A 26,922-nucleotide genomic window follows, 5' to 3' on the forward strand; every position below is an offset into this window, starting at 1 on the left:
ATCAGGGTCTTTTCCAGTGAGTTGGCTCTTTCCATCAGGTGGCCAAAGTATTGGAGCTTCAGCTTCAATATCAGCCCTCCCAGTGAATACTCAGGGTAGATTTCCTTTAGGATTGACTGGTTTGATGTCCCTGCTCTCCAAGGAACTCTCAAGAGTCTTCTCCAGCATGGGGAACAATGCTTAGTAGAGTTGTACATTTATTGGTGGTGATTTGAGACATAGAAGAAGAAAAAATATTGAGTAGTTGTAATATGTTTTAAGAGAAAGTGAGCTTTGCTAAATGAAATAGTCATAATCTTAAATTTATCATTTATTTAAACCTCTCCCTCTAGATCTTTTAAAAGAGCAGCTAAAAAATATATTCTGATTTGAATTTAATTATTATGATTTTTTTCTTGACTAAAGTGCCTTATGAACAATGTAGAAGACATAACTGATTGAATAATCAACATTTCACTTTACTGACACTTACTACTAAGTATGTTTATTAAAGTTCAGATAATAATTGAAATAATGAAGTAGGATTACATTAGTAATATAAAATTTGTTCAGAATAAAGATAGTATATGGATTAATTGAAATAATCCATCTGTACTATAAAATAATGGTTAATGGATTGTTGCCTTATATTTGTGAAGCTCTGTTATCATTATGCATAGTTATCATTATGCACAAATGTAATTATTTATATTTCTTACATATGCTGTTTCATTTTATCATCACAACAGTTTCGGAAGTAGAGGGGGTAAGTGAGATTTCTCTTTACTAAATGTGGAAAACTGAGTGGCGTAATAATTAAATTGTTTGTTCATGGGTAGGACTAAAATTAGAGCTCCTGACTTCGGGTTTAGTGCTGTTTCCCAGTGGACTGTAGTCAGAACAGGATACTATGACTTTCCTGTAGGCTTCCCTGGTGGTTCAGCTGGTAAAGAACCCACCTGCAATGTGGGAAACCTGGATTCGATCCCTGGGTTGGGAAGGTCCCCTAGAGAGGGGAAAGGCTACCCACTCTTGTATTCTGGCCTGGAGAATTCCATGGACTGTATCGTCCATAGGGCCACAAAAGAGTCTGACAGGACTGAGCAACTTTCACTTTCACTTCAGGACTGCATTAAAATTAGGGCTCCTGTCTTCCGATTTAGTGCTTGTTCCCAGTGGCCTATAGTCAGAGCAGGATACTGTGACTTTCCGGTAGTAGGTGACATAACTGAGTTACCAAAATGCCTTATTTATGGTATGCGAGATAATTGTAATCGAAACTCAAACACTATTAGGGCTAAATCTTGTTTGTTGTTATTGTTGTTGTTCTTCAGTTGCAGCAAAATCTAACTTCCATGTGTTTTGCTACTTATATATATGTCTTTTGGGAGATTTTGAAAAACTAAAGTCTCTTTCTCCTGTGGAAGTGTTAAAAATCCTAAGAAGCTTGATTGAGATAAAGTTTGTCCCCTTTCAATTATTAAATGTGCTTTTCTCTTATCTGTGAACTTCACCTTCAGTTTATTGGCAACTGCTTTTTCATGAGAGGATCCTTGAATTATGATTAACTCCTTGCAGCCTGGCTTCGGTCCCACCTCGGTACTAGAACTGCACTCTTGAAGGTCACTGGTGACCACATTCTAGCCAACTGTAGACTTTTCCCCTCAGTTCTCAATCTCTTTGACTTATAATGCCATATGACCTCAGTTTTTCAGTTACGTGAGCACTCTATTTTGGATTTTTGCTTTAAATTCTCTGCTGTCTACACTTCTTACGGTAATACCTGCCTTTTCTTTGTGGGGTGGGTTTTGTCCTTGTCCTTTCTAGGTATTTACTTTTGCATTTTGAATCTTATCTCCTTAGTTCTTCTTGCTTTGCACTGTGTCATCATTTCTTGTAACTCTCACTGGGATGGATATTACTGGCAGTTCTCAGAGCTCCGTTTCACATCATTGTCCATCACCCGAACTCTAGTCCCTCACTTCCCTCTGTTTTCAGGTAGTTGTCCTTTGGCCTCAGAACAGATCTTTCTTGAGTCCTCTCCTTCAGACTCTCTTCTTCTCTGAATTTCTGCGTTTCTTTTGCAGAAGGTATTCTCTTAACGCTTTGACATTTTACATTTGATGCCCCTGGTCTCCCAGTGTCTCTAATGTACTCAAGTCTTTCTTGAAAATATTTCTTAAATTTGTCCTGTCCTCTTCATTCCTTCATCTTCCCTAAAGTACTTTATAGAGTGTGAAACACTTCCAAATATATTTGTAAAAAATTTAAAATAAGCCAACATAATGCATTTGTGAAATAGGAGGGGTGGATTTATTATCCCAATTTTCAGCTCAAGAAACATGAACTGGGGGAAGTGACTTGTCAGAAATACTATTGTTGGTTAAGGTAAGAGCTGTTACTGAAGCCAAGCTAACGTGATTTTAAGTCTGTCCCTGTGCCCAAATTTAGTGGCTGTTGTGACTTCCTATTAATAATCTTTCACCTTCCAATTTTCTCCTTTAATTCATTTTGCTTTCTCTGCTAGGTTGATGTCTATAAAATCAGTCAAGGTAGCAGCTATTAGAGATTGATATAGTCTCAATCATTGTGCTAGATCATACTATTTAATCCTAAGAACTACTGTGCAAGGTAGATATTGTATCTCTATTTTATGGATAAATACACTGAGGCTTAGAATAACCTGCTAGTCATTTTGTGTCAAGGTGGGGGTGAAGATTCAAACTCTGACTCCCACTTCTGGTTCTTTTTACAGCTACCTTGTGCCAAGTATCAAAGTCTTAATGTTACTCTTCTTTCTAAGAACTTTACTGTGGTTTCCTTTTGCTTACTTAACCCCATTTGTACCTCTTTATCAACCTTTCTGGACCCTCAATGATTTGTTTGTAAGTTTCTTTTCTGTTTATTTTTGTCAGAACCCTCCTCAGTGATTCCTCGAGTCTTTACCTTGTTCTCATCTCACACAGACCATATCTAGTCTCATTTTATCACTTTAACTCATGCTGTTTACTACCTGTGTAGAAGGATGGCATCACTGACACAATAGACATGAGTCTGAGCAAGCTCTGGGAGATGGTGAAGGACAGGGATGCCTGGCGTGCTGCAGTCCATGGTGTTGCAAAGAGTTGGATATGACAGCTACTGAACAACAACAGAATAATTTTATTTCCTCTTCTTTACTTATCCATAGTGAAAGTGAAGTTGCTCAGTCATGCCTGACTCTTTACGACCCCATGGACAGTAGCCTGCACCAAGTTCCTCCGTCCATGGGGTTTTCTAGGCAAGAGTACTAGAGTGGGTTGCCATTTCCTTATCCAGGGGATATTCCCGACCCAGGGATCAAACCTAGGTCTCCCGCATTGTAGACAGATGCTTTACCATCTGAGTCAAGCCTGCATTTACTTGTCCATAGCCAGCTCTTTACCTTTTCTTCCTTCTAACATTTAGTAAGCACTCACAGCATACATGATGCTATGATAGCAGTTGCTAGTAGAGATGAGTGCCTGGGCCTTGTTGGAGAGATGAGTAGGTAATGGGGCCAGCTAGACTGGATTTCCCACTGGGATCTGAGAGCCTTGGCAGAGGGAGGCTATGCATGGATTGCTGTGGCCGCAGTCAAGAGGATGTGATTAATTTTACCTGAGTTGTTGGGAAGAATGGGACTGAAAAACTGACATTTGACCTGTGGCCTTAATGGAGGAGGGGCAGTTCTCCAGGTGGAGAAGGGGAGGGAGGCAGGCTTTGTGGAAAGAGGAAATATCTTATGAATAGAGGGATAATGCCATATATTCGAGTGTAAACATTAAAAGTTGCAGGGCTATGCAACGGCGTGTGTTGTTGCCAGTGGGTCTCAAGTGATGGTCTTTCCCTTCACGGAGTCATTGGTCTGGGTCTGTTGTTTGACCTTATACTCTCAGACACCTGGTGTGGTGGGCCCATTGAGACTGAGCCTTTCTCAGGAGCAGGGCCACGTTAGCCATACATTAGAAACTGATATACACCTATCTGTATGTGTTTATATGTTTGTCAATTTACTAATTTCCAATGAGAAACACAACTGTCAAGCAGATGGGATTGCTTATTTTGGCAGATCGGTTCATTGTCTCCCTATAGGCAGGCTTCTTGGGAAGCCAAGTTGTTAATATGGAGGTCAGTTGATTGAGAAATCCAGCCGTTAGGTTGACCCGGCATTTCTGACCAGTGCACTCTCTTCTGGCAAGATACATGGGAACCATGTTGCCACAGACCACCTATTGAGCATGGCAAGAGAACCTGGAGAAATATTTGTTTGAAGAAATACCTCTCAGCTGAGTTAGCTTAAGGCTGTCTTACCCACTCTAAGAAGAGCATTGCCAAGGAAACCAGATTATTCTAGTCAACTCGGCTGAAACTTCCTTTCCTGTGATTTGGGTTGATCTTGTGAACATCTGCCTAGAAGTCTTTACTGGTTCCTTTGCTGACCAGTCCTTCCCTTTCCTCCACATTCTGTTTGATGCTTTCTCCTTTTAGATAGGTTGAGACATTCGGTCACATCACAGAGAAGTTTTAAGAGCTGGGGAAACAGGAATTTTCGTATTTCTGTTTTGATTTATCTTACATCACATTTATCTTAAGTCACATTTTCTTATTTTCAGTTGTTTGGGGCTAAAAGTGGGAAATACTGAATAATAATCTGAAGCCAAGAATGTGAGATTTATGGTGGTGGGATGTTGGAGATGAGACGAGAAGATTAGGACCAGATTGTGAAGGGTCTTGGGTGCCATCCTAAAGAGTTTGAATTTCAGAGTCCTCTCGATTCAGTTCTTCTGTGAGTTCTTTTTTTCTCCCCATGTCGTCTTTTCAGTTTAAAAATTTTTGTTGTTATCTGTATCAAGTTGCTAATATCTCACTGTGGAGTGTTTGATAATGGCTCTCCTTAAGAGATCTTAAGATTTTTTAAGAGATCTTATTTAGACCCTTTATGTTTTGACAGATAAATATTAGGTGATATTATCTGCAGTTTCAACACGAGATGCTTGGGAGCTTAAATTCTGCTTCTGACTTTCATGTGCTTCGTAATTCAAGCTATTTATACAATGTCCTCTCTTATCCCCCAGTTTTTAAGGCAGGTGTTGTTTTTTATCTTATTATAATAATTCTTTTTTATATTATTATATAATGTTTTTATTATGGTATTTATATAAATGAATAGCTGTCTTGTTAATTAATTATCATGTATTTGTCTTTTTTCTCACTAAGCAGTTTGCCAGTTCCTTATATTTAGGTGGAGCTGATACTTAGTCTTTTGTGTTTTATACCTAGTCCAGTTGAATTTAAAGCAATACTTAGGCAATAGGATGCTATTTTAGAGCTAGAAGTTAATCTAGTTCAGTACTTATGTTTTCTCCATGAGGAAACAGAGATCCAGGGCTGCTGTAATTTGCCACAACATAACTAGTAGCCGAGCGCCGAAAAATTGATACTTTTGAACTGTGGTGTTGGAGAAGACTCTTGAGAGTCCCTTGGACTGCAAGGAGATCCAACCAGTCCATCCTAAAGGAGATCAGTCCTGGGTGTTCATTGGAAGGACTGATGCTGAAGCTGAAACTCCAATACTTTGGCCACCACATGTGAAGAGTTGACTCATTGGAGAAGACCCTGATGCTGGGAGGGGTTGGGGGCAGGAGGAGGAGGGGACGACAGAAGATGAGATGGCTGGATGGCATCACCTACTTGATGGACATGAGTTTGAGTAAACTCCGGGAGTTGGTGATGGACAGGGAGGCCTGGCGTGCTGTGATTCATGGGATCGCAGAGAGTCGGACATGACTGAGCGACTGAACTGAACTGAACTGAACTGAACTGAACTGAACTAGTAGAGCCATGGCCAGAACCCAGACGTCGTTGTGTCTGTTCCCACCACCTTTGCACCATACTGTGCTGGTTCCCTATTTGACTGAGAGATGTATTCCATAAGGATGGAAGGGACCCTCAAATATCAATGTGTAATTTCCAAAACCACCGTTTAAAAACTTAGTTTTAACAGCTTTTCTTGCTAGTGCTTGGAAGTGTTGAATGTTTTAGATCTGTGTTATGCAGGAAAACACAAGAGAGGGAAATAGGGAAAGGAGTTCATGTATTGAACTTCTGTGTTCCTGCCAAGCATTGTAGAGGTGCACTTATAACCCCAACTCTTCATTGCTACAGTCCTGTAAACTGTTACCCACATTTTGCAACAAGCAAACTGAGACTCAAGTGAAACAATCTTGCAAGTAGAACTAAAAGATGTGGGGCATAAGCCCAGGTCTACATAGCTACAGTGACCTTGCTCTTTCAGTTATTCTTCACCGTTACAGCTCTCAGCCAAAGCCAAGAATAGCAACTGTAGCAGCAGGTACACACCTGACTTTCTAATGAGGGGAAGTCCAGCAGCCGTCCCCCATTGTCTGTGGCTGGAGGTGATTGTTCGTGCCCGAACTGGGCGGTAGCGTCTGACTCACTAAGTAATCTCACATTTTCTAACCATGGCTTGTGGCTCATATTTGTGACCTTTAATATATGTATCTTATGTCATCATTCCCATTTCCATTCTGTGGGAGAACAGCAGCAGATTATAAACCCACGTGTCTCATTCTTGCTTCTACCTAAGCCTCACTTTCCATCTTGTTAATGTACCTTCTTTCTTCCTTTTCTGTCTCCACTCTTAACTCTTGTTGTAGAGAGAAATTCTGTGTGCTTGTAGCAGAGGTACTGGAATGGATGAGCTTCACTCCCCTCCCCCACCAAATTCTTCTGTGTTGGTATGAAGAAATCATGGGACGAAAAAATAAAAAGAAGGTGATGCATAATTACATTATTTGTCTTCAAGTAAAACAGTTTTTCAAAGTGGTAAGATATATGCAATTCATAATATATACAGTTCATCATTCATATTTATAAAATCTGTGTTTTGGTGCTAGATGCACTTACTTTAAGTTTCAAAGAATTATTTAAAAATACTTTTGAATTATCTCCCTAAGAGCTTTCAACACTGTATAAATAGTACACTTTTTAGCATTTCCTTTTGCATACCTGCAGTTTGCTTCATCTTTGAAATTGTTTACCACTTTTTTTTTTTGCAAGGAACATGTGAAGACTCAGCCAACATGTCATTATATATGTGGGTTTCAAAAAGCAACCAGGGGAAGTTTTATGTAACCTTTTCAAAGAGTTGTTACCTGGGCTTTCCCCATTTCAGAGCAAAACCAGATGTAAACCAAGGATGTGAACTAGTGTGCATGTTTTTCCAGTGATCATTTTTGTTAAAATATTGCACCTACCCCCTTGGAATTTAGATTGTTTCTGATAAATAATTCACTATAATCTGGTGATTTCTGTCCAGATTAACTTTGCTTGTCCAGTTAAATTCTTTTGGATTGTTTTTTAAAAAGAACAACACCGTTGTGAGATGAGAAATTAGAACCAGTTCATTTGATTAAATGTGTTCATGGGGGAAAATATGCTAAGAAGCCATTAGAATTTCCCCTTTATACCAAAAAGTGCATTAGACTGGTAGACGGTACACAGGGATGTAACTCAAGGGAATGTCCTGAGGTAGAAGTTGTTGGATACTAAGAATGCGGAGTGAAAGAGGATAGTGTTTCCTAGCATGGGAAGTGTAGTCCCTTTTCTAAGTGGAAAGGCTCAAACCATAAACCACTGTGTTGAGATGGCATTTTTATTTATTTACAGTTTCTTTTTTGTTTAATTAAAGGTTGGTTGTAATTAAGATGAATTTTTAAAAAATCCTTTGTTGTCTATATTGCCCCACAAAAGTCCACTAAGAATGAATTAAAATTTTGTTAGTGGTGTCTGTGTTATGTTTATTCTTTCAGGTTTTAAATTTCATATGATCAGTGTCTTTTGCTAGAACACGGCATGCTTTATATTTGTTTTATAATTATCCAGGACAGACTTTCTCATGTATGTGATAGCACATAAGATGTTTAAGAAAATTTCATGTCTTATTTCTACATAGTGGGTTACTAGACAGTTACTGATTGAATAAATTAAGAGTAAATAACTGTATGAATACAGAAATATGTGGAGGCATGTATGATTTTCTATTCTGAGTCAGAGTCATGATTTCTATGATAAAGTTCTTAAAATACAAATTTATATGAAATGTTTAGGTACTCAGTATATAAGAACTCACTATAAAAAATAAGGATGAATACATTTTAAGAAATCTATAAATAAACAGTTATAATTTGGAATGTTTAAGGCTTTTTTTCCCTTTTATGCACACATACCCATACATATAATTATTAATAGACAATTAAGTAATTATAGTTAATATAATAATATAAGTTAATCTATAAACTTATACATTTATAGATGGAGAAATAAGAGAAAAATTTTAGTGGTATGCTCATCCTACATGCTACTTTCACATAGACTGTAGCCTGCCAGGCTTCTCTGTCCATGAGATTTTCCGGGCAAGAATGCTGGAGGGGGTTGCCATTTCCTTCTCCATGATTGTAACAGAAGTAAAAGAATTTAAAAATGAAAGGAGTTATAGTAATAGTATAGTTTAGTAAAAAGGAGTTAAGTGATCCTTTACAAATAGCCAAGTGATTTCACTAAAGTAGAAAGAAATTATGAAAAATGGTTACAGATCAGGATCATTATATATAAATATTAACTATATATTGTTATATCAGTTTATTTCCTGCATTGAAAAGTAACAAATTAACATTTTTCCCTTTTCCTGCCTCCTAATTTTTATTACTTATATTAAATTTGTACTTTATCAAGTTGTGTAACACTTGCATTCTATTTTCTAACTAGTTTTCACAGTTATTTAGTCTTAATTTTATATTTAAAAGTATTCAATGCTTACTACCTCCTCTTTTCCTTTTTAATATAGCAGATTGCCTTGAAAAATTCCATTCTCTGGAACTGATGTCCCTAAATAAGTACCACTTTTTTTTTTTTCCTTAAGGAGAATATATTTCTTTGGTCAGTAGATGGAGAAACTGAATCCTATATAGAGTAAAATCAAGTTTTGACTCATGTAACTTGATTATAAAATATTAGTTTGCTTAAAGTATAGTCCTTGAAATGTGAGTGTTATTTTCTTATTCCTTCCTCCTCCTTTCCTTTTTTTCCCTTCTTTCTTCCTTCCTTTTATTTATTTTTTAAAAAAAAAATTTGATGTGTAGGTCAAGCAGTAAAAACTATATAAAAATGGACTATATGAAATTGAAGTTGAAATTCAATGTGAGGGTCGCTTTAAAAAGTCCATACAGTACATTAATGCCATATGACACAACCCTAGCATAATAAATAGCATTTAATGCTACACAGTTAGTCAAGGTGCTGCATTCCATTAGGGAGGAAAACAGAAGCAGAACCCTGGCCCCAGAAAAGCATACATTGGACTAAAAGAATACCTGTTGTTTCAGTGCTGTTGAGGTAAAGAACTCCTAATAGGAGATCAACTATACAGGCAGCCTGGGGTCAGAAGCAAATGGCTTTGAAAATCGAAGTGGTTTAGAATTCACTAAGTAGGAAATGAGGAGTAACTGATGGCTTCTCTAATGTTTATTTTGATTTATTTTTCATTGAATGAAAGATTCTTTAAATTCTATAGTGCTTTACATTTTCAAAAGCGTCACACACATGGTTTCGTGTAATTTCATAATAACTCTTCCCCACCCTTATATTGCCCTTTGTTATTATATTTTTAGTTGTGTATTTTAAAAATATTGATTATTTGTGCCTGAAAAATAAAACCCTGGAATACCTGATGACCTGAAACGTTATTGTTGTTGTTTAGTTGCTAAGTTGTGTTCAACTTTTTGCAATCCCATGGACTGTAGCCCACTAGGCTCCTCTGTCCATGAGATTGTCCAGGCAAGAATACTGGAGTGGGCTGTCATTTCTTCCTCCAGGAGATCTTCATAACCCAGGGATCGAACCCATGTGTCCTACATCTCCTGCATTGGCAGGAGGATTTTGTTTTTTACCAGTGAACCACCTGGGAATCCCACTCTCAGAAACAGTCAATACTTGATCCAGTTGGTTCTATAAAAGCAGAGGTCCATGAGCATCTCCCAGGGCATCCTGAGGCTGTCGCGCATGCCAATTCTGCTATACTTGCTGAGATTGCTGACTGCACTTCCGTTTCTCAAAGACCAGAAGTGGAAGGACCCAGTTTCTTTGGGGTACCTGTTGAAACAATTTTCCCTACTTTTCTCCAGTTAACGTATATTGTACCTTTTTATTCTCCTTTCCCTGCACTTGTTGATGGAATTCTCCAGGCCAGAATACTGGGGTGGGTAGCTGTTCCTTTCTCCAGGGGATCTTCCCAACCTAGGGATTGAACCCAGGTTTCCCACATTGCAGGCAGATTCTTTACCAGGGAGCTGCAAGGAAAGCCTGAGAATGCTGCATTGGGTAGCCTATCCCTTCTCCAGCAGATCTTCCTGATTCAGGAATCGTACTGGGGTCTTCTGCATTGCAGGTGGATTCTTTACCAACTGAACTATCAGGGCAGCCCTTGGTGATGGGAGACAGCATTAAAGCAGCTTTGTGTTCTAATCATGCTTTGAATGTGACTTGTCTCTGGACATTCAGAGGACATTCAGAGCACAAAGAACCAGCTCTGTCTCCATTCTGTGAAAATAAATTTAGTCCCTTTTATCAATACGTATCTCCTTGTCTTCCTTCTTTAATTCTTTATTTTGATTCCTTTCTTGGCTCACTGAATTTGGTTATCAGATGTTTTGGTTTTTAGTTTTTTTTGTTATTGTTGGTTTAGTTTTTTTTTTTTCTTCTTGGTTATGTCTAAGCATATCTATGCAGAGTACATCATGAGAAACGCTGGACTGGATGAAGCACAAGCTGGAATCAAGATTGCTGGGAGAAATATAAAAAATATAAAAAATATGCAGATGACACCACCCTTATGGCAGAAAGCAAAGAAGAACTAAAGAGCCTCTTGATGAAAGTGAAAGAGGAGAGTGAAAAAGTTGGCTTAAAGCTCAACATTCAGAAAACTAAGAGCATAGCATCTGGTCCCATCACTTCATGGAAAATAGATGGGAAAACAGTGGAAACAGTGACAGACTTTATTTTTTTGGGCTCCAAAATCACTGCAAGTGGTGACTGCAGACATGAAATGAAAAGATGCTTGCTCCTTGAAAGAAAAGTTACGACCAACTTAGACAGCATATTAAAAAGCAGAGACATTGCAAACCAAAGTCTCTCTGGTTGAAGCTGTGGTTTTTCCAGTAGTCATGTGTAGATGTGAGAAGTGGACATAAAGAAAACTGAGTACCAAAGAATTGATGCTTTTGAACTGTGGTGTTGGAGGACTCTCAGAGTCCCTTGGACTGCAAGGAGATCCAACCAGTCTGTCTTAAAGGAAATCAGTCCTGAAGATTCACTGGAAGGATTGATGCTGAAGCTGAAACTCCAATAATTTGGCCACCTGATGCCAAGAACTGACTCATTTGAAAAGACCCTGATGCTGGGAGTGATTGGGGGCAGGAGGAGAAGGGGACAACAGAAGATGAGATGGTTGGATGACATCACCAACTCAATGGGACATGAGTTTGAGCAAGCTCTGGGAGTTGTTGATGGACAGGGAAGCCTGGCATCCTGCAGTCCATGAGGTCACAAAGAGTCGGACATGACCAAGTGACTGAACTGAACTGAAACAATATACAGAACTCTAGCTAAAATGCATACTGGAAGTAGAAGTATATAAAAGGAGAGGGAATGAAGATACTAAATAATCATGTATAGAATAAGAGCAATGTAAGTTTTGTTTAATCATAAGAAGTTGAAAGGAAGTTGGAAGGACTGATGCTGAAGCTGAAACTCCAATACTTTGGCCACCTGATGCAAAGAATTGTCTCATTTGACCCTGATGCTGGGAAAGATTGAAGGTGGGAGGAGAAAGGGACAACAGAGGATGAAATGGTTGGATGGCATCACTGACTCAGTGGACATGAGTCTGGGTAAACTGCAGAGTTGGTGATGGACAGGGAGTTCTGGCATGCTGCAGTCCATGGGGTCGCAAAGAGTCGGACACGACTGAGCGACTGAACTGAACTGAAGCCTATCTATATCAATTTATATATCTACTTACTTATATATATATTTTTTTGGGAAGAGCTCATGGTTGCTGAATTTCTTGAGTAGTTGAATGCTTTAAAGTGTTTGTAGGTTTCTTTTGTGCTTTACAGAGAATTTGGTTGGGCATCACATAATTGGATGTTACATCTTTCCCTTAGAACTCTGAAGATATTGCACTATTGTCTCCAGATACTAGTGAATGCTGCTATAGAAAAGTCTAAGGTCACTCTTGTTTTTTCTGCCTTTATATTGACATAATTTATATTTATTGTTTTATCTTTCTTAAATTCTGTAACCTCATGAGGATATATCTTAGTATTAATTGTTTTGAATTATTTTTTCTGGAACATTTTCTTTTTTTAAGTATTTATTTCCACCCTCCCAAAAAAGAATGTTTTCTTTGTTATATTGCATTTTTGTTTCATTTGTTCTGTTTTCTTTTTCAAAAATGTCAAGTGTCTATTGGCTCTATCTCGTTTACTGATTTATCTTCTATGTTGATCATCTCATTTCATCTCTTATATAGCTTTCAAAACCTTCCATTTTGTGTGCTTTTTTGCAAGCCCATTGTCCGTTTTCCTGACTTTCAATATTAAGTGTTCTGGTTTTTGTTGCTTCTTTTGTGACATATATATATATATACACACACACACACACACACACATATATACATATATATAAATATGAACATACATTTTCTTAATCTCCAGCTTCTTTAGCTTGCCAATTTGCTTTTTTATCTCTTTTAATTGTCTTATATTCTCTTAGATATTTCATACTTTTCTTTGAGCCCTTTACTTTGAAGTGGCTCATATTCTTTATAATTTAAGTTGTAGAAAATTATTTGTGAGTTTTTCCTCTGTTTCTCAAGACAGTATCTCTTTTCCTCTACCAGTTGCTTATGTCCCTTTGCTGCAATCCTCAGTGTAAATTCTTTGCTGGTTCATTTCTGGTTTGTACTCATTTTTGAATGGGCTCTATTCCTTTAAAAACAGGTATTGCCTGAATAAAAGTATGAGGTTAGATGCAAATATTCAGTAGTTGAGTTCAGTCGCTCAGTTGTGTCCTACTCTTTGCGACCCCACGAATTGCAGCACGCCAGGCCTCCCTGTCCATCACCAACTCCTGGAGTCTACCCAAACCCATGTCTGTCGAGTCAGTAATGACATTCTGCCATCTCATCCTCTGTCGTCCCCTTCTCCTCCTGCCCCCAATCCTTCCCAGCATCAGGGTCTTTTCAAATGAGTCAACTCTTCGCATGAGGTGGACAAAGTATTGGAGTTTCAGCTTCAGCATCAGTCCTTCCAATGAACACCCAGGACTGATCTCCTTTAGGATGGACTGGTTGGATCTCCTTGCAGTCCAAGGGACTCTCAAGAGTCTTCTCCAACTCCACAGTTCAAAAGCATCAATTCTTTGGCGCTCAGCTTTCTTCACCGTCCAACTCTCACATCCATACATGACCACTGGAAAATCCATAGCCTTTACTAGACGGACCTTTGTTGGCAAAGTAATGTCTCTGCTTTTTAATATGCTATCTAGGTTGGTCATGACTTTCCTTCCAAGGAGTAAGCATCTTTTAATTTCATGGCTGCAGTCACCATCTGCAGTGATCTTGGAGCCCCCAAAAATAAAATCTGACACTGTTTCTACTGTTTCCCCGTCCGTTTCCTGAGAAGTAATGGGACCAATAGTAGGGAGAGAGAATAAATTATATCAGTTTGCACTTCCATCCGGATTTTTTTAACTGAAACAGTTCTTCACCCAAGATGGCTCCTTTCCTCTCAGCATACGTCTGACCTCAGTTTGCAGTGCCGTGAAGGTCACTGTGACTTTGAGGTCCAGTGAGTCATAGAGGCGGTTTGGTGATAACTCCTTCCTGTCTTCTTTTCTCCCATTTGGTGCAGATAATCTCAGCTAGGAAGCTGAAGATAAAAGCATGTTGATGGTTCCTCTCTCCTTCTGTGGTATGACCATGAAGTTCTGGAGAAGCATGTCTTATTTTCTCATAGGTAGATGCTTAAACATTATTGTTTTAATCAGTTTCCTTGAATGGGGTTTAGAACTGTTCCATCTTGAGGGAAATCTTTATGCTGCCTGAGATCTGAGGGGGTGTGGTTTGGCTGTCAGCATTGCTCCTCATTTGATTCCAGATATCACATAATTTGGTGGATTTTTCTTTCTTTTTTAAATAATAGTTTGTGGTTTGTGGTTGTAACTGTGTCTTTGTTTCATTGATGATGAGGTATTCATTATTTTTTGTTCTTTTTTTTTTTCCTTTTTTTGGTTTGTTTCTGGAGTAGCGACTAGGGTAACAGTGTCTTCCTACTGTCTTTTTGTTTTGTTTTTTTAAACTGTCTCTGCTGGTTCACTTGCTCGCTGTGTCTCCCTCTCATCATCCCTTTTATTAAACTTCCTCTGTCTATCCTTCCTCTCTCCCCTCTTTAGCTACTTACCCCTCAGATCTCGAGCTTTTCCCAAGATGCATTTTCAGTCCTTTTTTTTGTTTGTTGTTTGTTATTTTTCCCCTGGCTTAGTTTTATCTTTCTGAGTGACTCCATGCACTCCTGTCATTAATCTTCACCTCTAGTCTAATTTTTATTAATTTTTTGGTTTTCTTTCAAAATCTATTGAAGTTTGAAAAGTAGAACTGTAGAAGTTTAAGGTGTACAGCATAATGACTTGGCTTACATATATTAGGAAATGGTTACCACAGTAAATTTAGTTATCATCCATCATCTCCTGTTCTACTAATTTCTGGATTAGCAGTTTGGCATTCACTCCTCCTGAGCTCCAAATGCTTACTAAATACAATAATACCTCAAAATTCCTTTTCAAAATAAAATTGTTTTTGATGTTCCTTGCAAAGTGTGGTTCTGTTTACTACCTCATGTAATAGAAACTCATTCTTGCAAATTATTCAGACTAAAGATGTCTCACTCAACCATAATTTTTCTTTCTTATGCTTCTCTCAAGTGCTAACTTATCACTTGACTAATGTTGATTTCTCTTGTGTCTATTGTGTCTTTACATTGAGACTGTGAGTCCATTGGTGGCAGGCATCTGTCACTTCACATATAATATGTAGTTTCTAAAAAATCATTGGTTTAAATCCTTTGAATGCTAATTTTGGCTTTAATAAAATTCTGTTATCAAGATGGTTTTAATGTCTTAATCAGTCATCTTGTGGCAATTTCACATAATTTGCCCCTAATCACCTTGCCTAGATAAAAGCTTTTTGTGTACTCATAACAGGGCTTCCTTGGTCGCTCAGTGGTAAAGAATCCACCTGTCAATGTAGGAGACATGGGTTCTATCCCTGGATTGGGAAGATACCATGGAGAAGGGAATGACAACCCACCCTTAGTAGTCTTGCCCGGGAAATCTCATGGACAGAGGAGCCTGGTAGAGTACAACCCTGGGGTCACAAAAGAGTCAGATATGACTAAACAACAACAGCATAACTCCTGCCTTCTCTTTTCTTCAATTCACATATGTATGAAGAGTTTAAGACTATACCACTCCTCAGACTTGAACTTCGGTTGCTGAATTTGTTTTTCTTTTATATCCATCCTCCATACTCCCATTTTGATTGTTTCCTAAATGATCCAGCTGTTAGTTAGACTTAAAAATATCAGGGTCAAGGATTTTGACCATGGGTGATTTCTTTGTGAAAATATTAAGAAGCCAGTGATAAAAGATCTTAATGTTATATTTTAATTTTTGTTTAAAAAATTAGGTATCTGAATTAAACTTGTTTATATTTAATGTGCTTTAATATTGTTAATTCTTAATTATTATTATTTTTTGAATTGTGAGGCCCCTAAACATTAATTTTATCATACAAGGGGAGAGGAAAGCAATAAATGTCAAGAGATTAAGTGAAGAAATCAATTGTATATAATACAGTAAAATCCTAGAGTCGACACATACTGGTGGGTGTTAGCTGCTTGGTTCATGTGTTTCTTTATTGGCATTGGGGACATAATCTTTTGAAACCATCATTGTAAAAGTGAAGATGTCATTGTAAAACTTAAGATTTTGACAATAAGAACTGCTCTTCAATATGGGAAGCTTGTTGAATTTCTCATAAAACCACAAACCATAAACCTCTCTTGGAGAAAATCACTTTTGAAATGATCTGACATGGTTTAAAGAAAAGGTGGGTCCTTCTGGTTTATGAGCAGGAGAGCCATTGCATTGTATTTCAATGTTAAACTGCACACACAAGATCTAGATTTTGAAAAGTATAGGACTTTCTTATGTAGTTAATTTTGAAATGATTTATTATACAATCAATTTACAGATAATGACTTTAATTTTTAGAGCAGTTTTCAGTTCAGAAAAATTGAGTGGAAGTTATAGCGGGTCTCTACATCCTAACCTCCCCAGCATCAAATCCCCACCAGAGTGGTATACTGTTTGCAATCCACGAACCATCATTGATCCATCATTATCAACAACTGTCCTTGGTTTAAATTAAGGTTCACTCTTTGTGACATTCTAAGTATTTTGAAAAATGTATACTGAAACATATATTCACCCTTATAATATATAAAACAGCTTCACTGTCCTAAAAATGCCCTGTGATTCACCTGTCCATCCCTCCCTCTCTCTTTCCCACAGATCCCCTGATGAACCACTGAATTTTTTTAAAACTTTATTTTACTATCTCAGTAATGTTACCTTTCCTAGAATATCTTATAGTTGGAATCATACAGTATGTAGTATTTTCACATTGGCTTCTTTTACTTAGCAATATGCATTTTAGACTGTTCCATGTATTTTCATGGCTTGATAACTCATTGCTTTTTCGTGCTGAATAGTATTCCATTGCTTGGAAGTACCGCAGTGTGTTTATCCAGTTGCCTTTTGAAGGATAGCTTGGCTGTTTCCAAGTTTTGGCAGTCTGAATAAAGCTGCTGTAAGGCTTTCTGCGCAGGTTTTTGTGTGGGTGTAAGTACTAAGGGCATGATTGCTGGATTATATGGTAAGAGCATATTTAGTTTTAGTTTTGTAAGAAACTGCCAAACTACTCCAAAAGAGGCTGTACCATTTTGTAGGCCTGCTGCAGATGAAAGAGAGTTCCTATTGCTACACCACCTCTTCAGTATTTCAGGTATTTGTTTTGAATTTTTGCCATTATAATAGGTGTGTATTAATTTATAATTCCCTAATGACATATGATGTTGAACATTTTAATATGCTCATTTACCATCTGTGTATCACCTTTGATTGAATTGTTTCTTTATTGCTTTTAAGGGATTTTTTGTTTTTGTATATTTTGGATGAGTCCTTTATCAGATATTTTTTTGCAAATATTTTTGCCCAGCCTGTGCATTGTCTTCTTATTTTCTTGACAAGTCTTTTGCAGAGTGGAAGTTTTCAATTTTAGTGAAATCCAGTTTACCAGCTAACCTCCCTCCCACACCCCACCCCCACCTCCCCACCCCCTCATTGCGCCTTTGGTGTTGTATCTAAAAAGTCAAGATCAAACCAAGGTCATCTGCATTTTCTTGTGTATTGTTTTCTCAGTGTATTATAGTTTTGCATTTTACATGTAAACCTGTGATCCATTTTGAGTTGTTTTTTGGGGGACAGGTATCATGTATATCTAGATTCGTTTTTTGCCTGTAGTGATCCAGTTGTCCCATCAGCATCTGTAGAAAAAACTATTCTTCATTGAATTGCCTTTGTTCCTTTGTCAAAGATCAGTTGACTATATTTGTATGGGTCTATTTCTGGGCTCTCTTTTCTGTTCCTTTGATCTTTTTGTCTGTTCTTTCGCCAGTACCACACTGGCTTGATTACTCTGTAATTAATTTTTAAAATAATAATTAGTAAAATACTTAAATGTTTTTTGTTAAGATTTGTGAAGTAAGTTATCTTTAACCAATTTCTGTTATTAAGTGTGAGATGATATATCATGTTATTTTTAGAGGTAGATACGTTATTTGCAATCATTTTAGTAAAAATTATATACACTAGAAGCACTATCATAATAGAAAGAAATTGTAACGTTTTTACTTTAAAGATATTATACTCTTATGCAGTAACTTGTTTTATATGTTCTGTTGGCTCTTTAATACCCATTAAAGAAATTAACTTTTTAATTATGAAATAATAGTTTAAATGTGGTTATTAAAAACTCTGGATTAATCTTCTAAAATAAAACTGTCCAGTATGAGAGATCAAGATACCTGTTCTTATATTTTTTTGAAAGCTGTTTGCTTTTTTAGCATTAGGAAGAAATGATAATCACTTGCTTGAAGTATTTCATGGTGTAAGTCAATGTGTAAACTCTCTAGTTTGTGAAACAAATTGAGCTAGATCTTAGAGGATGCTGATAAATACATGGCACATTTTTTTTGGCTTGAGTTCTATTCAGGAGTAAAAACACCTAACCAGTAATATAAAATAATATGTGGTGAGCACAGTGTGGGTGGCAGTGTATTAAGCTCAGTAATAAGCTATAGTGGTGACTATAAGCTAATGATATCATTCAGCTAGTTTTTACTCATGGTATCTTTACCCTTGTTTGTCAGAAACACAATGAATTTACAATAAAAGCCATTATGAATTGGGATGATTGTCAGCCATGATAAGCTATGAAGAATGTATTTTTTATATCAGTTTTATTCAGGTATTATTTAGTTACCATAAACTGTACCCATTTTAAGTGGGCAATGTGATGAGTCTTCACAAAAGCACACAGTTGTGTAACTATGACCATAGTATGATTTGGAACATTTCTGTCACCCCAGAAATTTCGCTTGTGCTCCCTTGAAATTAACTCCACCCACTACCTATCTCAGTTTCCAGGCAATTGCTTTCTGTATTTTAGACTGGTTTGCATTTTCTAGAATTTTTGATAGTGTGTTTTGCTAAATGCAGAAGACACATGTTCTTGAAAAATTGATGGCAAATTGACTTTTTCTAAAATGAACATGTTTTATTAAAAAATTTGAGATGCTCAAATGAATTTCATTTGGTATTATTCCTAAAAATTTGGGTTTCGAGTTTTTCTGCCTTGCCTCCTCTCTGTCATAACTTAAATCTATATTGCATGTAATTTAATATATAAAACCAACTCATGACACATTATTCTGTGGAGTAAATTATCCTTTAGTAGTTCAACTGTTATCTCCTTGTTTATAAAAGCTGGTAAATGATATAAGAAATAAAAATCTGTAGATCCTGTTCTTGTTATTAGAATTTAATACCTTCTTTATTTCATACTGTTGTCACTCAACAGACAGACAGTTTAACTTTGCTGTGTAAAAGGCCATTTGCCTTGTCCTTACGCCCTGCTGCTTGGCCCTCTGGGGACAGAGTTAGGGCGGATAAAATAGCTCTTTACTTCATAACATTCTGTTCTGTGTGGTTCCTCTTACTCATATGTAGTCTATTCTGAAGCAGCGGAGAAGTAGCAGTTGACCTCATGGAGAAAATAGCCCCACCAAAATGGAATATTAGATTCCTTTTATGACTAGTTTTTTTAATCAAATATACTGAACATTGACTCCTTTTTACAGGAAAGAGTTAAGAATCTTTTGCATATTAGAATGACTGGAGTTTTCTGATTTTGCCCAGAAATGTTCTGTGTCTAGAATTTATGCTGCTTCATTTATTAGTCATTTCGAAACTAGCTCTAAATAAAAGCCAAACATTATGAAATGTTTTTTCATATTTGCTCCACCAAACATATTTAAATTTCTAGTTAATTTGGAAATCTTAAACTCACATAAAGACAAATAATCCTATTTTAAGCTTATTTAATATAGTAACACTCTGGGTAACTGATGTTCTACTAATGAAATCCTTAAGTAACTGGCATTTTGGAATGATAAGTGTGTATCTATTAAGAAATCCTGATGATCTCTGTTTAAACCCTACTTCCCTGAAGCCTTCAGAAAAAAGAAAAAAGTGTTCCAGAAGTCAGGTTGAGAGAGACAAACTATGTGGGATGGAACTAAACAGCAATTTGATAAGAACAATAAATGTGAGAACTTATATGGTGATTTATGATCCTTCTCAAAACCAGTCAATCAATATTCCCCCGCTCCCACTTAAAAAAATAAAGTAATGCACAAGTTATTTTTAAAATTTCCTCATTTGGGAGGATGGTATCCAGAAGCCCAAGGTGGCACTAGTAGTAAAGAGCCTGCCTGCCAATGAAGTGCTGCAGTCCATGGGGTTGCAAAGAGTCAGACATGACTGAGCAAGTGAGCAATTTAACCAGTCACCTGTTACTGAACATTTAGATTGTTTCTGCTTTTTAGTCTTAATGAAAAACACTGTCAAAACTATTCTTGTGAGCATGATTGGTTCTTTCTTTTTAGTTCTTATTTTGTCAAAGTAATAGAGTCACCTAAAGTTCTAATTGTTGTAAATAGCCTATTAGAAAATATGATTGTGGGACTTCCCTGGCAGTCCAGTGGTTAAGGCTCTGCTCCCAGTGCAGGAGGCATCGGTTTGATCCATGGTTGGTGAAGATCCTACATGCCACGTGTCTGAGAAAGAAAGAAAATACGGTTGTGCCTTACCTACTCTTCCCAGTCTGCTTCTGTACAGGCAGCCATGTTTAACCTTTCATCTGTGTCTTCTGATTATCATGTACTGTATATTGCTAAATTACATATATACCTATTGTTACCTTTTGACTCATTTCTTTTGGATAGTGCTTGTTGACTTTATAGTATAGACTTTGAGGATTTTTCATTTTTATATTTCCATCTTTTCTCAACATATTACAGTATTGTTAGATTACAACTTTTGGCTAACTTGCTTTTGGTGTTACATTATTATACTTTTCAGATATTATTTATAATTAAGTATTATAATGAACTCTGGTGAGAAATATGCCTTTGATTTTTTGCTTTTCATCAAGATAGTAATGCTTTGTTTTTTCATTTATCTAGCTTCTTTGTTACTCAGTATTTCTTTCTCAAGAGCTTCCAGGAACTTCTTAATCTAATTTTCTATAAGGTGAATCATATTAGGGAATTTATTTGTTTCCATTTTTTTTTCTTGAATATATGTTTCTTGGAGACTGCCATTCTCCTTCCATCTCATTATGTAGATGTGTTCTTGTCATGTGATTTTCTTTTACTGTTAGAAACTCCCTTTGTCTTTTCCTGAATTTCATATTGTTTTCATTTTTCTTGTCTTATTCCTATATTTTTTGTGGTATATATCTTGTAGTAATTTTCAGAGAAAGGGTACATGAGAGAAAAATATCTTTATTCAGTTTTCTCACTTGATTAAAGTGTTGCCTGAATAATTACATTTTAAATTGAAAATCACTTTCCTTCAGAATTTTTGCAGGAGTTAACACTGTCTTCCTGCTTGCAGTTGCAAAGTCCAAAGCCTTTTGATTCCTTGATTTAACCATGTAATAAAAATAAGTGGAAGGGAGAATGTCTTGATATAAGGATATAAGGGTATTTTTTCTTTTTTAAACTTTAAAGAAGAAGAAGATGAAAAAGGGATTCAAGGCAGAGGGACTGGCAGAGGTCAGGTGGCTGCAATGTGTTTCCCTGTGTTTAGAGAATGGGGATATATAGGTCCATGTGAGGAGAATACGGGAAGTAGCTGAAATGGGCTAGATTGAGGCTTAATAATGGATGCTAATGGCCTGAAGCTTTGCATTTGTTTTGTAGGTACTGTTTCACCTGACTCCACCAATTATATGAAACCTCCTTGACTTACGGTTGGCAAAATGAATCAACCTCTGATTTATCCTCTCTTCATACTTTGTGCATGCACGCTTGTGTGTGAGTATGCAGGCACACATGCATGCGTGTGCACACACATACCTGTTTAAGTATCTATGTGCCTTTCTTCCACATTAGAATGGATTTTTGTGTGTGGATGAGACATAATTAGGTCTGAGTGAAGGAAAGCACAGCAAGTCAGTTCTTAAAATTCATGATGGCTGGAATGCCAGTGAAAACTGAAGGATGAACAGGAGGAAGAAAGATTTTAAGGAAGAGAAAACAGAAGGTTATTGCGTTGTCCAGATTTGAAGAAATAAGCCTCTGATGTAATAGTCTACTGAGAGTGGGAGAGATATTTTTTTCCAACAGTTATATTCTGATCATGCCCAGGGGTCTCATTATTCTTAATTTTGGAATACTATGTTATTTTTATGTATTTTGTACACATTTTGCTTTAAAACTTTTTTCTTTCTTTGAGAATAGTCTGAAACAATTTTAACTCTTGCTTTTATTAAAATTTAGAAAAAAGGGATATTTTGGTTACCCTATTGATATTAATGTTGGTCTGAAATACCCTCTTAATTCTGTTTAGTTCGAGAAAAACCCTAAATAGAGAATTTTGGATGAAAATAATTGGTAAAAATATATTCTTATTCTAGTAGATTTATTAAGAATGTTAATCTATTACCAAAAAGATTCTTTAGTCAGATGAATTTTGAAATATTATTAGAACTATCCTTTATTGTTATAAAAGTGACTAGTTCTTCACAAAATTTCAAAATTGAAAATAGCTTTTTACCAAGCTGAGTGATTATTCAGATAGTAAAATAATTAGTTAAATGTTTTAAATGTTGTGTTTGTGTGTTTACTTATTGGTTGACTGCTTAAAAGTCCAAATATTTGTATTTAAAAAACTGTACCATAGAACACATTTTTGAATAGCATACTACTGATAAGTCTTTACTTTCCAAGATGCTTTTTATTGGTTAGTGCTCTGCTAAGAAGAGACTAATGTGTTTAGAAATTATGATGCTAATTATAATTTATTAAGCCCTTACTATAAGTCAAGCTCAGGCTCAAATATTAGTTACGAGACACTGTCTTATTTAAAAACATCCCCTGAAGAGTTGGGTTTAGTTTATTATTACATGAGGAAATTGAAACCCAGAAAGGTTTAAGTTTCTTGCTCAAGATTATGCAGTTAGCAAGTAGCAGAGCAGGAGATATTTGTCTCTGCTTTGTGTGTGTTTTCATTATTATTTCTTATGAAATATTATGGCAAAGATCTTAAGGAATGTGAATCTTGTATGTGGCATCATTTGTGAATGGTATATATGTCTCCCCAGTCAGCAGATGACTATTTTGTTTGCTAATTTCTTATAGTGGATAACTTCTCTCTCTCTTTTTATTTATTTATTTATTTTTTTGATCCTTTGAAAATTGCATACCCAGCACTGGCCATTCTCTTGCATGAATGAAAAAAGCTCGGCCAACATAAGTTTATTAGTTATCTAGTTTTTGCTTTTTTATATCCTGTTTAAAAAATAACAATATTTTCTTTGAAAAACCCTCTGTACTTATTGAGACAACATTGGTATCCTCATTTAATGTGTGTGATTGATAGATATAATTTTATGTTTACTTTTTATACTGCCTTATACTATTCTTTCACAAACCATGTAAAGCCTCTCCAACTGCTATTTCTCCTTAGTGAAGTATCTTAAAGAAGGAGTCACAACATGTTTCTTCCTGAAAACCCAGCGGTTTAGTATTCTTTCAGATGCTTTGCAGGGCTTCAGCAAGTCGTGACAGTGAACGTCTTCAAGAGGCAATGAATGCAGTAGGCAGAGTGCAGCGGCCGAGACACCTGTAGGGATCAGCACACCTGCCCTCAAGCAAAAGCTAGTAATTAGCTGCTCAGATCCGCTTGCAGACTTCCCCAGTGTTGTTGCACATGAACACAAAGATCACAGTGACGCTGTCATGAGCTTCGCACTGTTGGAGTTGTTTATGCCCATTCAATTTTTAATGTTCCTATAAGACATTTTGATGGCAACCCTGAGCCCAGAGGGATTTGCATGCTTGATCAAACCTGTGATGATTTAAATATAGAAATAAAGAGAAACCTTTGGATTACATTGACTGTTAACTTTTAGGATGGCATTAGTGGAAAACATTAACATGATCCTGGAGGCAAAGTGGCATTTGATCAGCCTTCATCACTTTTTTGTTTCTTGACAGCAGGTATAGCTTCAGTAAATCTAAACAAGTTTTTTAAGGCGTATAGATCCAAGTGCATGTGGCTATCTGGATGGCATTGTCTGAATATTTTAAAAGATGATTTTATACCAACCATTTTTATCAAGATTGAACTCCTCTCATATACCAACCTTTTAATCCTACTACATTGTTATATGCAGTTTATATTGCTAAAGAATGAGATGGTAGGAGATTGAATTTTAGTAAACTACTGTAGTAAAATATGAATTGGATATATTGGGGCCAAAGAAATTTGTTACTCAAAGTACTGGAAAGCTTTTGTATACCATTGTTTTTAATTTTAACGCTATGTATATCCTAGATACTATGTGGGATAAAAACTAGTGGTTTTCTAGGTAGGTTTTAACTCTGGGGTTCAGTTCTTTGATTATTGTGTTTGTGTTTGTGTGTGGGTGGTTAGTCATATCTGACTCTTTGTAACTGCATGGTCTGTAGCCCACCAGGTTCCTCTGTCCATGGAATTCTCCAGACAAGAATACTGGAGTGGGTTGCCATTTCCTTCTCCAGGAGATCTTTCTGACCCAGGGATTGAACCCACATCAGTTGCCTCTCCACTGGCAGGCGGGTTCTTTACCAGCTGAGCCACCAGCGAATATATTGTGTTTGTATAAGTTATTAATAAATAGTGTTACTAAAGATGATTCTTAAATATGTGTAGCTTGAAAAATGCTGTAATTTCTAATATCATAGCAAATTTGGTTCAGATTTATTCTAAGAAAAAAATAACTATAGCACCTCATCATTTAAGCATAGGATGGTGGATATATTAATACATGCTTTCTAAACTGGTTCTTAGAGACAAATGTGCATTGTGGAATTGTTAGATTAGAATAAAATTAAAGAAGATGTTACACAGCCTTGGACTATCATTGACAGAGATGCTAGTGAATTCAGTCAGCCCATTGTGCCTCATATTTTCCTGCATTAATACATAGGTAGAATCTTCCCGTGGGCTTCTGAGCATAGTTTCTTCTTTAGTTCTTTAAGAAAAGTGGAATGAATGATGAATGTAAAAGCTTGCCTCTAGGTTTTACATTTGCCTGTGTTTCTTAGCCATAAGTCAGCCTCAGCATGGATGGTCCTGGGAATGCTCCACTTGTGAAATGATGTCTGTGATGCTACCATAGACAAAGTACTTGTGTATTGTAGATGCAGAATGCTTTGGCTAGTTTACACTACATTGACTTGCAGGAATTTCACAGAAGTCATTCTTAAGAATTGACCTTTGGAATTCCTAATAACTTCATGTAAATATTGCATATAACATTTGCAGTCTGTTTCTCATATAAATGCTCCATGTGCTCTGGGTCACTATCTTATTTACCTTTTTATCCTTGGTGCCTTACTCAAAGAGATCAGTCATTGTTGACTGGATCAGTGAGTGACTGAGAGTACTGTGCAGTATGTGCAAATAGCCCATGGAAACACTGTAGTAAACGGTGGAGCATATGCAACATTTTTTGTAATAGAAATGCCCTTTTTCTGTATACTTTTTTCCAGTATCCTTTTTTCCTAGAATAAGTATCTGTGATTTGACTTTACGTTTGTACTATCAGTGTGTCAAAAATATTCTGTGAAAAAAGATTTTATATTTTTATTATACTGAAGTGAAAGTTTTCTTACTCTAAGTGAGGACCCATTGAACTTAGCTTTGCTTTCTACTTCTCTCTAACCCTTTGTTTCTCCCCCTGTTCTGGACAGACTTTTCATCCTGTTTCAAGATAAGTTGTACTTCCTCCTGGTGTCACGCTTTGGTCTCTGAGCTCCAGTCTCATGAACTTCTGAGTTTCTTCTGTTTGTGACTCACCAGTTTAGAACTAAATTATATGTGTTTCTGTATTTTGCCAAGTGTGTTTCTACATCTAGTAACTTTGTTACTGTGACTTTTAAATTTTTAAAATTTTAATCCTTTTCTTTCTGATTTATAGCAGTAGTCACACAGTACATGCTAGTTAATCTCTAGCTTTGTAGTAGAAAAATAAATTTCCCGAGAAAGTGAGAAAGACAAATAGACAGAGACTAATAGGGAAGAGGAAAAGAGAGAAGACAGTAGAGAGGAGGGAGGAAGGGAGGAAGGAGAAAGAGCAGGTCAGCATATTTTGTGAAATAGGGAAAGAGCAAGGATTTTGGAATTTGAAAAACCTGAGTTCAAATTCTGATTCTGCTTCCTTGCTTTGTAATGTTCGGTGGGTATAAATGACAGTAATACCTTCCTGGTAGCTTGTTGTGTTAAATTAATTAATATGTATAAAGTGCTTGTTAGTGCGTTCTCTGGCAGGTAATGTGTGCGTGCTCAGGCGCTCAGCCATGTCTGACTCTTTGTGAGCCCATGGACTGCAGTCTCCCAGGCTCCTCTCCGTGGGGTTTCCCAGGCGAGAATCCTGGAGTGGGGCGCCACTTCCTCTTCCAGGAGATCTTCCCCACCCAGGGATCAAGCCAGGACGCCCAGGACTCCTGCCTTGGCAGGTGGATTCTTTACCACTGAGCTAGCAGGGAAGTGCTTACAAATCTTAGCTGACTGTATTATTTTGCAGATGAGGAAAGTGAGGCTTAGAGAGCTGACCCAGTGGTCATTCAGTAAGTAAACTATGGAGAGTTGATTGAAACCCAGATTCTTCTTATTCTGAAGCCGTGTTTTTCAAGCATTAATGTATCTCAGAATTTCCTGAAGGGCTCATCAAAATATAGGCTGCTGGTCCTACCCAGATTTCCTGGTTCAGTAGTTCTGGGCTGGGGCCTGGGTATTTGCATTTCTAATAAGTTCTCAACTGCTGCTGCTGTTGCTTCCATTGCAGGTCCAGGGACCATACTTTGAGACCCAGTACCCGTTAGCAGTGTT

The 26,922-nt window shown here is 36.8% G+C and overlaps 1 protein-coding gene across 14 annotated transcripts in view; it reads left to right on the forward strand.

Annotated features, from left to right (window-relative positions):
- GTDC1 (glycosyltransferase like domain containing 1) overlaps positions 1–26,922 on the forward strand; it is a 571,706-nt gene that overhangs the window by 48,931 nt on the left and 495,853 nt on the right. For 8 of the 14 annotated variants that reach the window (XR_011490993.1, XR_011490995.1, XR_011490996.1 and 5 more), the window contains exon 1: positions 21,840–21,860. The exons of 4 other annotated variants lie outside the window; for them this stretch is intronic. The gene's annotated coding sequence lies outside the window, so the exon portion shown is untranslated. Of the gene's footprint in view, positions 1–21,775; positions 21,797–21,839; positions 21,861–26,922 lie in introns of those variants that run through there. 2 more of the 14 variants (XM_070476250.1, XM_070476253.1) reach the window with 2 other exon arrangements.

Source organism: Odocoileus virginianus, chromosome 13 (assembly GCF_023699985.2).
Source record: "Odocoileus virginianus isolate 20LAN1187 ecotype Illinois chromosome 13, Ovbor_1.2, whole genome shotgun sequence".
Classification (NCBI taxonomy): Eukaryota; Metazoa; Chordata; class Mammalia; order Artiodactyla; family Cervidae; genus Odocoileus; species Odocoileus virginianus.